This window comes from Sapajus apella, unplaced genomic scaffold (assembly GCF_009761245.1).
Source record: "Sapajus apella isolate SASKATOON/1434 unplaced genomic scaffold, GSC_monkey_1.0 scaffold7, whole genome shotgun sequence".
Taxonomy (NCBI): domain Eukaryota; kingdom Metazoa; phylum Chordata; class Mammalia; order Primates; family Cebidae; genus Sapajus; species Sapajus apella.
Genome location: NW_022436947.1, coordinates 47,089,736 through 47,106,126, shown reverse-complemented (window position 1 = coordinate 47,106,126; position 16,391 = coordinate 47,089,736). Strand labels below are relative to the sequence as shown.

The 16,391-nt window shown below is 37.8% G+C and overlaps 1 long non-coding RNA gene across 1 annotated transcript in view; it reads left to right on the top strand.

Annotated features, from left to right (window-relative positions):
- The window catches only part of LOC116550428, a 62,150-nt gene extending 47,562 nt beyond the window's left edge, over positions 1-14,588 (top strand). The window contains exon 3 of the long non-coding RNA XR_004268398.1: positions 14,230-14,588. This is a non-coding gene — a long non-coding RNA (uncharacterized LOC116550428). The remainder of the gene's footprint in view (positions 1-14,229) is intronic.
- Positions 14,589-16,391: the final 1,803 nt, after the last annotated feature.

Genomic DNA, 16,391 nt, shown 5'->3' with positions numbered 1-16,391 from the left:
AAGAAGGGGAGCATTACACACTGGGGTTGGTAATGGGGGGCTAAGGGAGGGACAGCAGGGGGTGGGTAGGCTGGGAGGGATAACATGGGGAGAAATGCCAGTTACAGGTGTCGGAGGATGGAGGAAGCAAACCACCTTGCCAAGTATCTATCTAAATGCAACAATCCTGCATGATCAGCACATGTACCCCAGAACCTAAAGTACAATTAAAAAAACAAAACAAAAAAAACCCCAAAAACAAACAAAAAGACTGGCTACATAATTTTCAGGACTCAGAGCAAAATAAAAAAGCAGGTCCAATTTTTAGAACTAAGAATTTCAAAATAACTATAGCAGAATATTAAACATATTTTAGAGACCAGTAAATATCCCTCCTTTATTTCTAAAACTTAGAAATAGAAAACAACTTCAAAATTTACCTCGTTGTGATGTCTAACTGATTTGTATGGTACACAGTATGTATACATGCAGTAACACATTGTCCACTGGGTAAAGCATTCTACACAGTAAGAATGTGTACGTGAAGCACTATCTTTTTAAAAGGATATATATTAGGTGTTTAGAAAACTCACATCTCTCAATATAGCAAAAAGAAAAATGTATTTTCAGTAGTAAATATAATATAAATCTTTTTTTTTTTTTTTTTTGGTGGGGGGGACGGAGTTTCGCTCTTGTTACCCAGGCTGGAGTGCAATGGCGCGATCCCGGCTCATCGCAACCTCCGCCTCCTGGGTTCAGGCAATTCTCCTGCCTCAGCCTCCTGAGTAGCTGGGATTACAGGCACGCATCACTATGCCCAGCTAATTTTTTGTATTTTTAGTAGAGACGGGGTTTCACCGTGTTGACCAGGATGGTCTCTATCTCTTGACCTCGTGATCCACCCGCCTCGGCCTCCCAAAGTGCTGGGATTACAGGCTTGAGCCCCCGCGCCTGGCCCTATAATATAAATCTTGAGAGCTCTTCTGACAGCTGCCATTTTATGCATGGAGCCATTGTTTCATTCTGCTATTAATGCTTTATTCTGAGCCCAAACATTTGCCAATTTTATCATGTCTTTTTCATGGCACGATACATTTTCTTGGTAAAAATTAAGTTAAATGTAAAATCAGACAATGGAGCATTAAGTCTTCTTCAATTGGAAACAAATTTGACAAAAATAGGTTTCAACTACTGCTTAATGATTTTAAAAATAGCTGATTACTTAACTTTCTTCCCATTCATCATGCTCTCTCATACTTTTGAAACTGATTGTTCCATTCCCTTGGCATGGAATGCTTTTATCATCCTCATCTAACTGTCAGTTCCTTGGCTGTATTTTAGGATTTGGTTCAGACATAAATTCATAAAGTTGGAACTTGCTGGATGAGTTCTGGCTGATTCCCTTGTTCCATAGCACCTAGCATCAAGCATTGATGGACCATTTGATATAGAATACTAGACTAATGTGTCTTATATTATCAGTACATCTGTTCCTCATGGCAGATCCCTGCTTTTGTAATTTTTGTACTTCTAGCATATAATAGGTGTTCAACAAATAACAGTTTGACAAAAATGACATGAAATACACCAGTTTTGTTTGGTTCCAAGTCTTTGCTATTGTAAACAGTGCTACAATGAACATTCGTGTGCATGTGTCCTTATAATAGAATGATTTATAATCCTTTGAATGTATACCCAGTAATGGGATTGCTGGGTCAAATGAAATTTCTATTTCTAGGTCTTGAGGAATTCAAATCTGACTTTATTAACACACATAAGTTGCTCATTTTTACTACTAGGGCATAATTTTTATTAAAAACTGTCATCCTCATATGTAAAAGGAGCATACACTATCTTGAATACCAATGATTACAGAATGGAAATAGCATCTTGGCGGACATGTTAAATGGGAAATAGTGGTTTTTGTTTTCTACACCTATTATTCTTTGTCATCTTATACTACTCAAACACGGGTTGCATAGCCATGAGTAATTTTAGTAACTCAATCTCACTTATTTTGGAGAAAATGCTAGTCAGCTTTGGAAAAATAACTTTTTTTCATCAGCCATATTGCTTGAGAGGGGGACACGTTTTCATCTTCATGAAGAAAATACTTGGACACAACCTATGCATTATTATCTTCCAAGTACAAGGTTACAAGTTATAGTAAATTATTAACTAGTTACAAATTATAGTGAAGCAAAGTCCTCCAAGAAAAGGAAAAAAATTCTAATTTTTAGCTACAATAAGATGATCCACATTTGTTGGGCTACCTTCTGTGCAATCCTGTAAGTGTTTTCTATGAGTCAGTAGTTAGCTAATTAATTATTAGTAATTACTAGTTATGATACTAGTTATTAGTAGTTACTTGTTAACTAACCAGAGAGTTGTGGTCTTGGGATTACCTTAAAGTCTTCAAATTCCAATACTTAAATTTACTTCAAATTTGGACGACTAAGTTGTTTATTTTTTAGTAGCTACTATGAACAACTTATTCATTACTTTTTCTTAGCTTTCTTAAAAGACTGAGACCGCAGATGAATAATTTCCTCTCCCCTACCCACTGGAGGAGGTAGAAAACTACCAAATGTGCATACATACTCTGGCCTTTGATCCTGGAACACTAGGACACAATTAGTTTAGAAAAAGAAATATATTTCAAACAGGTTACAATTATTGCTTCCTGAGAGCATATGAATAATATAGCAAGTTAGGTTTTCTACATTAATTTAAAAGCCTGTATGGGCATGAATATCAAATGACATGTCTGTGCTAAAATTTTAAATATGTGACAAAATCTTCTTAACTGATAAAACATAAAAATACTTCAGTTTTTAACCTCAAAAGAACTTGCTTACACGTGGATATATTAGTCGCTATACCCCTATCTGAGCTAAAAAAGAGTGCCAAAAAGTGGATTCTATAAATAAAATAGAACCAAGATAAAAAAAAAGAAACTAAACAAAAATGTAAACTATTTATAAAACAGCATGTTCTAATATATCATAAAAATTTAAGACCTCTAGAAATTATTATTCATATCAATTTTGCTTTCAGTCTTCAGAGACAGAAAAAATAAAAATTACAGAAAAAATAACCTCGATATAAAGTTTAGATTTCCGGAGGAGAAAATTAATACTTGATTTTCTCCCAGAAATTTGTACTTGCATTTTCTTTCTAAACATATCTACTGGTTGAAATCAACACTTACACATAGATCTGTCTATATAATTTTCAGGGCTCAGTGCAAAATAAAACCTCCATGTTAAAGAATTATTAATAGTGACAAGACAGCAACAGCAGAGTGTTAATCCAAGCATGGTGCCATCTTAGTGTTGGGCCCTGTGTGATTCTGAGGTTACATGCCTGAGAAGTTGGCCGTGCTTATACTTTCTTTCCATAGTGGCTTCTCATTCTATAATTGCTTCACATTTATTCCCATATTTCCATTTCAAAATCATGTTGGGGCTTATTATAAAGTATATGAATATGTATTTAAAATATTGAACGTGGTCATAATTTTTAATGTGAAAAAATATATTCTAATACATTGGTAAGTGAATTGTTGTTTAGCATGTATAGTCAAGAAAAGTATCCTTGGCTGATTCCCTATAAATACTGTGGGAAATAAAACCAATGAAAATCTTTTCCGGTTAATTGGTATCAATTGCCTTTGTTTTGATTTATTTAGATGAAATAATTTATTGTTTGTAGCATGTATTATCTTGAATAAATTATTTGTATCTAATGCTGTTATAGTGTGGGCTAAGCTTTGCTAAGTACCCATTGAGAAATTGAGACCAATAAAAAGCAATGAAGAAGTGAGCACTACCACTCAAATTTGATTACAAGCGGAACATTTAAGAAAATTGCCATTTAAAGTTCCCTATTAAAAATTACATTTTTCTTATTTTAAAATTCTGAAATTCACATAGGAAAGCTATTATAGTGTAGTCTCGTAATTAAAATATCAAAAAAGATGGATATGTATCATGCATTAATTTGATTTTGCAATATTTAAAATATAGCAATGTGTATATGCATAGTAGAAAATATAACAGTACTAAGGAAACCATAATTGAATGGAATAGTTTCACCCCTGGACAGTGCCATATTCCAGAAAACCTTTTTATTACCGCCAGATCATTAAATAGCATGATCTGTGGGTCTTTAAATGTATCATCATTAGAAGTTATCTCCTGACTTATTGTTAAAACAGCTGAGACTTTGGATCATATTCTTCATCCCTTAAATCTACTAATTCTTCAATCTGTATTTGTTTGTACTGTTTCAGATCGTATCTCTTTGACTTTCAGATGTTAATTTCCCTCTTCCCCACCTTCCTTTTTCTGAGAGGTACACCTTTGCCTTTATGTTGTCTAGGTTGATATAATTTATGTGGGTGAATATTGAAGTTTTCAAACAAGGTGAAAACTAATAAATAACTGACTTTTAACCAAGCCACTTGCATAGCTAGCAGTATGCTGATGTCAAACTTCCTTCCCTGTAGGTTCAATTTCATATCTCTGACCTACTGAAGAATGCAATCCACATCTTGTTGATATTGATTCTATTTTTACACTTTACTAAGAGCTAAAAAGTATGGCTTCCTATGGCTATTTTATATTTGGATCAGGTTTGTCTTATTTTTATTTTCCCAGGATTTCTAATTTCCTTTGCTTTGCCCTTATTGAGTGAAGTGGTGTGAGCTTCTTTAGCATAGCCACATTCTATTTCATGTATTCCTTTTTATCCAATTTTTTTTTTTCTGAAGATTATCTTTTAGCAGTCACCCAACTTCTTTTCTAATTTGGACCTCTTTTTTAAGTTCTGCTTCTTTGCTCACATAACAAGTTGCCATTTCATTCTCCTGGAATCCCAGATGAATTTCACTATTGCTCATATAGCCATCTTTTATTTTTACTTTTAACACATCTTTTCCTTGTTTATATTTACAAACTCAATTTTCCAAAAAATGACAGTAATAAAGAAAAGGGAAAGAAAGAAGGAAGACAGAAAAGAAGAGAAGGAAATAGAAAGGAGGAATAATACAGAAAATGTGGAAGGGAAATGAGGAAGATAGAAATCATTTGGGAGGTAAACTTTTTCTAAGTCTAATGATTACATAGAAGCAGAATCCTAGGGTCCAATCATATTTTATAATCAAATAATTGAATATATTGTACATTTTTGTATATTCTACCGTGATTGATGGTAATCTGATGAAATTGGCTTTTCACTCTGGAAACTCAGTGCTGTTCAAATTGAAAGTCATGTATCCAGTTATAGTCTTATTTATTTTTATTTTCTACCTTTTCAAAAGGGGATGTAGCAGGCCCTTCCTATTTTGATATTTTTTTGTTTATTTTCAGCTTTTATAAGTTACTTCTCTTCCAACCATGGTTATTTACTCTTCTCTGTATTTTTTCCTATTCCCTCCTATCAAGTTCTGTAATTCATATATTGACATGCTTGGAATGTTACATTATCCCTCTTTTCTCTCAGAATCAACTTTTTAAAGTTTTTTTTTTAACTCCTCTAAGAAGATTCCCTTTCCTTAATTTCTAATATTTAGGGCTTTTTTTTTCTTTTGACTAATAAATGCTAAGTTTTGTTTATGTTGTCATTAATGTGTGAGACAGAGTCTCACCCTGTTGCCCAGGCTTGTGGTACAATGGTGCCGTCAAAAGCTCACTGCAGCCGTGAAATCCCAGGCTCAGTTTATCCTCCTGCCTCACACTCTCAAACATTTAGGACTACAGGTACGCACCTGGCTCTAATTGCTTAGTTTTAAAACTCACTTTTGCCTTCTCCTCTCCACCCATTCCCAATCTTTATTTTTCTCATTTTATAACATCATGTTCAGGCTTTATGTAATCAACATGTTTTTAAATCTTTCTGAAAATATACATTTAAAATGGTTAAATTTTTAAGGCCTTTAATTCTGTCTTCATTCTTTTATTTCTGCTTGTTCTTTTTGCTTTTTTTATCTGCTGCTGATTTTCATTATATGTATAGCAATCAGTATAGATATTCACATTTAAGTATATGGACTGGGACATTTTCCAAGTAGCTAGAATAGATTTCCCCTATTGATGAAAGGAGGAGAACACAATAGACATATGTAAGGATGCTGACTGGCTCAATTCTTTTTAGGATGAATAAACCAAAATTCTGAATTTAAGCCAAGGGTCTCTGAAGGGTCAGAGGAATTTAAACATTGGAGCCAGCATCTACCCTAGGATCTCTAATTCTTTTAGGATGTTTGGTAAATCTTTCATGAGTCCTGTAGTTCTCCACTGATCCAGATACAGTGTAAGGTACTTAAGCTCCCTGTGTAATCTAAAGTGACCAGATATAAGACAAAGGGTATAAATAGAGTGGAGTCAACTCTTCCAGTTGTTCCATGTATGGACCATCTGTTAATCATCCATAACCCCCTCCCTCTTTCTACAGTGTCATATCCCATCTGAGTCTCCTGCAGACCCAATCCAGGTACCGTTTTGGTCCTGTGCTGACCAGACAGGTTCACTGAGTGCAATAACTCGCTGCATATTTTCTTTTGCCACTTTCTCTCCTCCTTAATCAGTAGAGATGTGTCAATAATCTCTTTATTTTTTCAAAAAGAGTTAAATGTGTTACCCAGTCAGTGTTGCCCATTCCCAAACGATCCATGCATCTCCCTATTTCTTGGCTGGCAGAAGTCCATTTGCTTACCCTCATTGTAAATGGCTCTTAGGAAGGGAAAAATACAGTATATATGCTCAGAGCACTCTTTGATGATTATCTTTGTTTCTATTTTATGCATTCCTCTAGGAAAGTTACATTTTTCTATTTATTCCCTTCACAGTTACTCTTAAAATTAACAAAAATATATGTTCTCACCACCCATCAAAAATGTATCTAATTCAATTTTTTATAAACTTCACTTTTATAAAGTCATTGCTTATTTATGAACATTGCAGTAATGTTCACTCTATAAAAGTTATCATTAGCTCTGTCATTTCTTGTGAAATTCCTTTTCTTCTAGCATTTGTTATCTTCATAACAGAAAATTGTTTATAATTCTGACAACCACAGTCTGCAAGTAGTTAACTTTCTCATTTATTCTTTTGTCTAAAAATGTTCTTTTTAATTTTGAATGATACCTTAGCAGCATATGAATATCTAAGTGTCGGTTATTATCACTGAGCAAATAGAAAATGTTTTCAAGTGTCTGAACTCTATTGAAAATATAAATACTTTCATTGGTCTAAATTTTATCTCATTTTTATGTCTGCCTTTTATTCCTGTTTTAAAATTCCTCGTTTTGATTTTCTGAATTCTGCACTTTGACTATAATGTTACATATGTTAAGATCTATGTATCTATCTAGCATTGTATATACACTGTGTGTGTGGCTATATATACACATAACATATATACAATATACATGTCTATATACATATAACTATACACAACTTCATATATGTATACATTTATGCTTCTTCAATTTGATGATCAATATCTTTTAACAATTCAAGAAAATTATCAGTTACCTGTTCTAATATCGCTTCTCACAAGGTTCTCAAATTTCTTAAAGTTTTATTACATTTATACTGTACCTTTCATCCTATTTTAATAGCTCTTCATTTTTCCTGTTTTTCATTTTCTTTTAACACCTATTGGTTATGTTTAAGTTAATCTATTAATAGTTGTTATTTATTTACTTTTCATTGTTTATGAATATTTTCTTCAGTTATAATGTTTTTAAAAGTTTTTCTGCTAACATTATAGCATCTATATTTTCATTTCTAGAGATTTCACTGGCTTTATTACAAATCATTTGGCAATTTTCTTGGGGACTAATTTTTGAATTACCTTTCTCCCTTTATACCTTAAATAGTATTCTGAAATATACTGTCTCAGATTTTTCTATTTCTTAAATTCCAGGGATACTATTCCTCTGGCTTTATGGGTGTATCTTCTTACTTAGTGTCATTGTGGATTATTTCATTATTATTATCATTACTTTAGATGTGAACTAATCTTCAGCAGAAATGCCTAATGTTTGGAAAGCATGTAAGACCTGGATTGTGAATAACAAAATAAAAAATTGTTTAGCAGGTTTATTTCATTTTATTAATATGTGAGCTTGGCAATTTAAATTCATATTCTGAATTTTCATAACCTAGATGAGAACTTTAATTCACAAGTAAAAAAATGTTCTTGTTTTTATATTTCCCTCTGAAGAACCTTGGCCCTAGGTAGAGATTAGCATCCTGGGTGTCTTCATAATCAGTACATAGAGAGTTCTAGTCTCTTGCAACTAGGGGTAGCCTCATGAGAATCTGTGTAGGAGTCTCACTTGCAGTTCCTTGCTATGTGCAGAGGCATGGCCTCGATTCGTAATTTGCTTTTATATTATCCAGTATTTTAGGATCTTATAGCAAAAACAACGTTTTGTATTAATTCAGTTCACCATGTTGCCACATGGTTCTCTATAGTAGCTAATATCCTATTTAAACTTTATAAAAATGTTTATCATGTAAAGAAAAGTGTGGTTCTAGATTCTGGGTCAGCAAACACTTTTCTTTGAATGGCCAGATAGCAAATATTTGAGGCTCTATTAATCATATAGTCTCTGTTACAACTATTCAACTCAGCCATTATAACATGAAAATAGGCATAAGTAATACGAAAACAACTGAGTATGACTGTTCTAATAAAATTTTATCTATTAGAAGAGATAGGCTAAATCTGGGCCATGGATCATTGTGCTTACCTCTGATTAAATCACAGATTGCTATTATTTTTTTTTTGATTCGTATTAGTGTTGGTGTCATTTGCTTGTCCTTTTTTTATTTAAAAAACTTTAGGGGTAGACATGGTTTTTGATTACATGGATGGATTGTCTGATGGTATGAAGACAGGGCTTTTATTATACCCATCAGCCAGTGTTCATTGTGCAAATCACTGATTCTTATTCTGATTTCATATTCAGAATTCAGTAATGTCCATAAACCTCACTGAAAATGTTCACCATATAGCTATGTAAGAGTTTTTGTAAATGTGTGAGTCTGCATGTATGTAAATATGTGTGAGTCTGAATATATGCAAATGTTAGTATGTGTGTATAGGTATGTTTGGTGTGTGAATACACAGATGTAGGCTACAGCATGGGATCATTCATATTCACATGTAATTTTTTTTCCTGTGGAAAAAGGCTACATTTTTAAACATTTAAAAGATCCAAGGCTCTGAAAACATTAGTTAAATCATGCAAATATTCCTAAATGCTAAAGCTCTAGAATTCTCTAAGTTTTCCTCTTAACACGTTCCCTTGCTAGCATAAAATAAATCTACTAAATTTTAAATAAATTTAACGTAATATTCTGGGACCCTTTTTTTATTTCAATGTGAGCCCAGTAGAGAAAAAAAAAAACAGATAGGAGATGAGGGAGCGGGCAGCTGATAAAGCTTAATAATACCATTTCTTTAAGATAATTCTAGAACTGTGCCATGCCATTTAAATAATTTAAGGTCAACTTATTTAACAAAGTACTTCCTCTCCCACTAATTTGAACTGCTAATTTTAACCTCCTATCAGCAAACTACATACTTGATGTTCAACTGCCGATGGAGAAACTAATCTCCACCCATCTGGATGCACTCATTATTTCCATATATTTGTTGGCTCCAAAAGTTCAAATATAGTACAACCATAGATTTACCTCCTGAATAGAATATAGATCTGATGATTTTATAAGAAGAAACCCTTTCATTTGGTTCTCATTCTTTCCTGTCTGCTGCCATCTATGATGTGCCTCTCACCTTCTGCCATGATTGTGTAGCCTCCCCAGCCAGGTGAAACTGTGAATCAATCCTCTTTTTCTTTATAAATTACTCAGTCCCAGGTGTGTCTTTATCAGCAGCATGAAAACAGACATATACAAATGGTATGCAGGAAAATGCATCCTTTTGGCCCAGGACTGTGAACCATTTAGTTCCCTCAGGTATGTGGGTTAGCAGAGTATAGGGAATGGAAACCACCAGGTGAATTGAAACCACAGCTTGATTAATGAGATGGAGGTTCTGAACCCTATTTTTTTCCCTATTTTTTGTACCCCCAAAATTACCCTGAGTAGTAAATGTACTCTTTCAGATTAGATATTTTTTTGCTGGATAAGGAAACAGAGAGGTGTGCTTTACAAAGGCCCTTCCAGTCTTTTGAAGAAGGAAGTGGGATTCTCATCTACTTCCAATTCTATCATGGATAACTTGAACTAATTCAGAGGTTTATTCTAGTCCTTTTTAAGCCCTCCAAAATATACACACCTGAAAGTGTTTCCTCTTCCATTCTCCCATTTCATCATAAGGCTCCACCCATTCCCTGGAACTACATGCGGTAAAAAGCTCATTCCCCACCAACTTTGCTGTTTGCAGGGTGGCCTGCTTTTCAATGGTAGTCTGTAGGAGATCAATCAGGATGGTGGAAAAAATTATAGGAAAGATGCAAACCTTCTTGGAAGGCTGTAAGGTTTTGTAAAAGCTTTGGAAAAGGGTTATGGTTTAAGGCAGGCTAATCCACTTAGCTTGAGCTAATAGCAAAGAGCACATAACAAGGGAATGTAGAAGAGTTTATCTAAACAGCTTGTTTATTCATGTTGTCCTAAAACTGACCTTTGATCATTCATGTACATTACTGCTCTCTACTCAGGGGATTGACAATGTTAATCACTCACAAATGTTGTTTTCACCAGTCCTTTGTCATTAAATCAGTACAAAATCATTAAGGCTTATCGGGGATGCTGCTGACTCTGGCAGGAGCACCCTGGCCATGCTGACCGTCAAGCCTATGTCTGCGAACTCCTTTCATCCTTCACTTATGACCCCGTATGAGGAATGCTGCAATGGATCATGACAGAACCCTCATAAATGAAGGTGAAGAGACTGTGCAGTCAGTAAGTTACTGGTGCCTGCTAGGGATTTTGAAATTTGAGGGAATCGTTCTAGCTAGGGTTTCATCATAGGACAACAGTTATTAGAACAACAGAAAAAGTATATGAAAGTATCAAAACAGCTGCTAAATGCAAGTAGAGCCTCAGTTTCACAGGCTCAGTTAAGGGACCTAATGCAAACTGTTGTTTCCCATAACCCATGGTGCCCAGAAGAAGGCATGCTAGAGCTCTGGGAACAAGTGGGGAGAAATCTTAAATGAATCAAGCACAAGGGCAACGGGTCCCAGTAACTAACATCTTTAATGTTAAGGGCCTTAGTCAGGGCCGCTTTGGCCCCATTCTATACCGAAGAGCCTAAAAAGGGAAGGGAAGAGGAATCATCACCTACCTCAGCACCTCCTACTTCTCCATCAGCCCTACCATTATTGAGTAGAAGTGCCACAGAGGAAAGGGTTCCCCTGAGCCCTCTCTCCCAATAAATTTGAAAAAAATTACAAGGGAGATACTACAGCTAGGGGACCCTGTCTTAGGTAAGCAGCATTACAAGGGGAGTTCTTGGCCTGCCCAGTAATGCAGGATCGACAAGGCAATCAGACATATCAAACCATTTCATTAGATGCCTATAAGGAAATAAGAGAAAGCATTAGAGAAAATGAAGCTGCTAGACCATTTACGAAAGGATTAATTGAAACCATAGCAGAAAACTTCCATATGACTCCATGGGACTGGTCAGAGGTAGCTAAAACAACTTTAGGCACCAGTCAACACTGCCTCTGTAGGGCAAGAATTTGAAGAATCATGTGAACAGCAAACTGTTTTCTAATATTGGCCACTGTTATTCCTCCCCTACCCCTAATGTGGCTCTCTCAAAATCCTATTTGGATAGAACAGTGGCCTTTAAATGGAGAGAAATTACAGTGAGCCCATGAATTACTTGAGGAACAATTAAACATCAGCCATAAAGAACCATCTAACAGCCCTTGGAATTTACCCATTGTCATCATTCCCAAAAAGTCTGGAAAATGGAGACTTTTGTATGACCTATGGGCTATTAATGCTAATCTGCAACCTATGTGGCCTCTTCAACAGGAGCTTCCTTCTGCCATGGCAATTTCTCAAGATTGGCCTATAGTCATTATTGACTTAAAAGACCACTTTTATACTTGATTGGAAAAGAATGTTACTGATTATACTCACTTTTGCCTTATGTTATTTACTAATTTTAGGATGCAAATGCAAATCCACAACACGACTTATACCTGCTGTGCCTGACAAACCTGTTGCTGTACACATCTGTACTCTGCAAATCAACAAAATTTGATGCAAAAAAACGGAAAAGGGGGAGATGTAGGGTATTGGTCAGGGTGGTGGGAAAAATTATATGAAAGATGCAAACCTTCTTGGAAGGCTGGAAGGTTTTGCAAAAGCTTTTGGAAAGGGTTATGGCTGAAGGCAGCCTAATTATCTTACCCTGAGCTAATAGCAAAGAAAGATAACAAGGGACTGTAGAGAAGTTTAAATAAATATCTTGTTTACTCATATTGTGCTAAAACCAACCTTTGATCATTCATGCACAGGACTGCTCTCTACTCAGGGGGTTGACAATGTTAATTACCCACAAAAGGTGTTTGCACTAGACCTTTGTCATTAAATATGTACTCAATAAATGTGAGTGTTGCTGGCTTATTGTGGCTGCTGTGTACTCTGGCAGGAGCCCCCTAGCCACATGGACAGGTAAGCCTGTGTCTGCAAACTCCTTTCATCCATCACTAGGCCAGAATCTGTGGGGCAGACTCAACAGTAGTCAGGGTCTGATTCAAAAGTATCATAATATCCTTCCATGAGAGTTCAAATACTTGGGTTAAATTCTGGATAGCCTCTATATACCTGTCAGCCTCATCTGAAAACATGCCAAGATCTCCTTTAATTTGCCTGAAATCCTAAAGAGAAAAGGGGTCTTGGACCTTAATGTGGCCATATTCACGAGGCATCTATTGCAAGGGCAGGAGTGAGACTGGGGCCTGCTTAGACAAACATTTCTAGGACATGAAAAGTTTGAGAGAGAACTTGGATAGAGAGAACCTGGATAGGGAGAAGCAGAGGGAGTTGCCTCCCCTGCTGGAGGTACCTCTGGGATTTGCTTCTCTAGTTCCCTGGGAATTCCCTTGCAGCCTCTCCCTAGTTGGCCATCAGGAAGGCAGAATTAATCCTACAATGTTGACAAAGGTCCAGCATTCCTTGCAAGGCAAAGAAATCCTGCAAATATGAGAACTTGGAGAATTTGCCCTCATGTTTACAGAAAAGGACCAGCTGCAGGGTGGTATTGAAATTAATGTTTCTATCCTGAGAAAATGCTTCTCCTTCCTGAAGAACAAAATTTGGCCATACCTTTGTGCAAAGGAATATGAGGTGCCTTTTATCCAGAGCCTGCAAGGCCAAGAAGTATAGGCTGAAAAAAGTATAGGCAAAGACGTATAGGCAGAATACAGGCTGAAAATATTTGGTTTCCCATTTTGAAGAGAGGAGAGAGGAGGAAAAAGACATTTTTTTTCTCTCCAGTGTCTGAGGGTGAAAAGTGTCCCAATAATTCAGCATGCACTTGAGAGGAGTGCAGGTGGAAGTTAATTTGTTACTCATCTGGAGAAAGGGGAAAAACGTATCTCTTTGTCCATTTGTCTTCCCAGTGAATAACTGGGCTATGTGACAGAGAGGAAAAAAATCATCCTCTTTTTACTTCTGACCTTATATCCCATATCCAGGTGACCTTTGCAGGTGAGTGCAAGTGTAGCCTTCACTCATGAAGCAGGGAGGCATAGTCAGCAGGAATATTTGCACTCACCTATGCAGTGCTTAAAATTCCCACCGTCAGTAACCTTTGAATTCCCTAGACCCTATCTATGCCATGAATGCAAGCATGACCTCCATCTATAAAATGGGAGGACCTAATTGGCAGGAATTAGTCGTGCTCACTTGTATACTGTGCCCCTAGACTTCCATGGATATCTGCTTCTAGACACCTTAGATCTAGTTTTCCTTTCTAGGGTCTCAAACCAAAGATTGGAATTGTCTCAGGAGGGTGTATGTACTAATTAATAAGTGCCAGGTGGCCCTCATGAAATTGCAGAGAGCAACTGGTGGAGCAGCCCCTCTGTTGCTTCCCTAGCATAAGCAGGTAAAACTGCGACCCAGTCCTCCTCAAACAAGGGAGAGAAAGGGATTCTAGGTAATTGGGGACCTGGCCTAACAAGATGCTTCTCAAGAGGAAAAACAAATAAGCCTCTCACATAGAAAAATTCCCTGTATTTTTCAGGACTATGTTAACTCCTGACATGGTGAAGAAAAGAGAAGAAACCAACTTAAGTGCAAGGAAAGGAAGGGTGCTTGGAGAAAAAAGTGTCTTGCCCTATGCAAATGGGTTCTTCAGCAAGAGAAAGAAAACTCTGAATTGTTATATGCTCCATGCTCCTAACAATAGACAGATACCACAGTGTTCTCATTTACATTCCTGATGACTAAGCCAAAAATGCTCACTCTATTCAGTAATATTTATGTGGTTTGCAACAATACCCATAACATTGTATATAAAGAAGAGATAGGAGCTATGACAACCAGGAAAGGAGGGAAGGGGAGGAGATGTGGGGGAGGGGAAGGGAGGGAGGGAAAGAAAGAGTGAAGAAGAGGGAGAGAAAGAAGGAGTGGAAGAAAAGAAAGAAAGAGAGAAAGAAAGAAAAAGGAAGAAAGAAAGAAGGAAGGAAGGAAAGAAAAGAAAGAGAGAAAGGGAGGGAGAGAAAGAAAAAGGAAAGAAGGGAGGAAGGGAGGGAGGGAGGATGGGACAGAGGGAGGGAGGACAGGATAGAGGGAGGGAGGAAGAGAGGGACTGGGGGTCTTAGTGTTGACATTCTAACAAGTGGCTGGGGATTAAAGTTAGTCCAGGGGCCTTTGGATAACACTGAGGTGTAGCCTCAGCCAGCTACCCTCAGCTGCCCCAGGACCTCCTTCGGATTCCATGCGATGTCTAGAACTCTGTGAAGGGAGCCAGCATTCCCAACACTGGAAGATGATTGGAGATTAATGGTTTTGTCCTAAGCAAGCCTGTCCTCCATGTCTTAAGTCCCACAGCCACAACAGTTACTTCTCACTGGCTAACAGAAGTCCAGTGTTTTTGATTTTGGCTATTTTGGAGTTTAGAGACTCAGAGAAAAGGAGAGAAACCAGCAAGTCCACTTTCATTCAACCTTCCACAGATCCCAGGGAAGCCCCCCAAAAATGTCATGGGATCCTTAGGGTGTCACTTTCCCAGCCAGAAAACTCTGTGGCCAGTGGCACCTTTGCCTTAGTTTTGTTTGAGCCCACTGGGTTCATCCTGTTCACTTGGACAGGTAGTCTGGGCTTGGCTTTTGCTACCGGCCTGAGTCCCATGCATTTCAAGGTGGAGCCAGGCATGGAGTGGTGAGGAGAGTATGAGCAAGTGAGCGAGCATGGAGTCTGGCTACTACGTACAGCCTGGCATACCAGCTGCGGTGGGGTGGTCAGCTACAGTGCTGGGCACAGCTACTGGCTTCCTTGGCGATGGAACCAGGCATACCACAAGCCTCTTCCTCAGTGGGCACTGGGGGAAATGGTGGCACCCAGAACCTTGGAGACACCAGGAACTGCAGAGCCCCAAAGAGGCTGTCACAGCCCTGGCTCAGGGAGCTCCTAAGTCTGAGATCCCTGAAGGGCCACAGCTCTTCCCTCTTCTCTCATCTATAACGTGGTGGGCAGTGGGCATATTTCAGCTTTGTTTTTATTGCGGTTCTTTCAGTCCTTTCATTTGGCAGGTCCTGAGTTACTGTATTGTATCCAGGAAAAATGAAGTACACAGACAAGTGGAGCAAGGCAAAGAAGTACTTTACTGAGTGACAGCTCAGCTCCCAGGAAACCTGGAGTGGGTAGCTTTTCTCCACAGGCAGTTCATCCTCATGTGTGTGCACATCTCAGTAGAGAAGAGACCCAGAGTGGGAAACTGCTCTTTTCAGGCAGGTCATCCCAAAATCTCTGCAGCCCTCAGTGGAGAGGTGACCTGGAGTGGGTAGCTCCTACCCACAGGGAGGTCATCCTGATGACTGTACAGCTCTCAGCAGAGAGGAGACCCACAGCACGTAGGTCCTATCCACAGTCAGATCCTCTCATCATCTGCCCAAGTCTGGCTGAATCCAGGATTTTTGTGGGCTTCAGAAGGGAAGAAGTGCCTGCTGATTGGTCCATGGGCAGCCATGGGCTGGCCTGGAAAAAGCACTGTAAGTTGTCATTCTGGTCCTCAGAAGTAGCACCCTGGCCCTCAGGCTTCAGACCATCTCTGGTTTGAAGGTAGGGTATCACTCGGGACCTGTCCCTTTCCACTCAGGAGCCTGTCTGCCTCCTGCCACTGCTCATGGTGCCCAGGCTGTCCTGCCAAGGGGTGTCTGCAGTCCCATGCCAAGCCACCCTCAG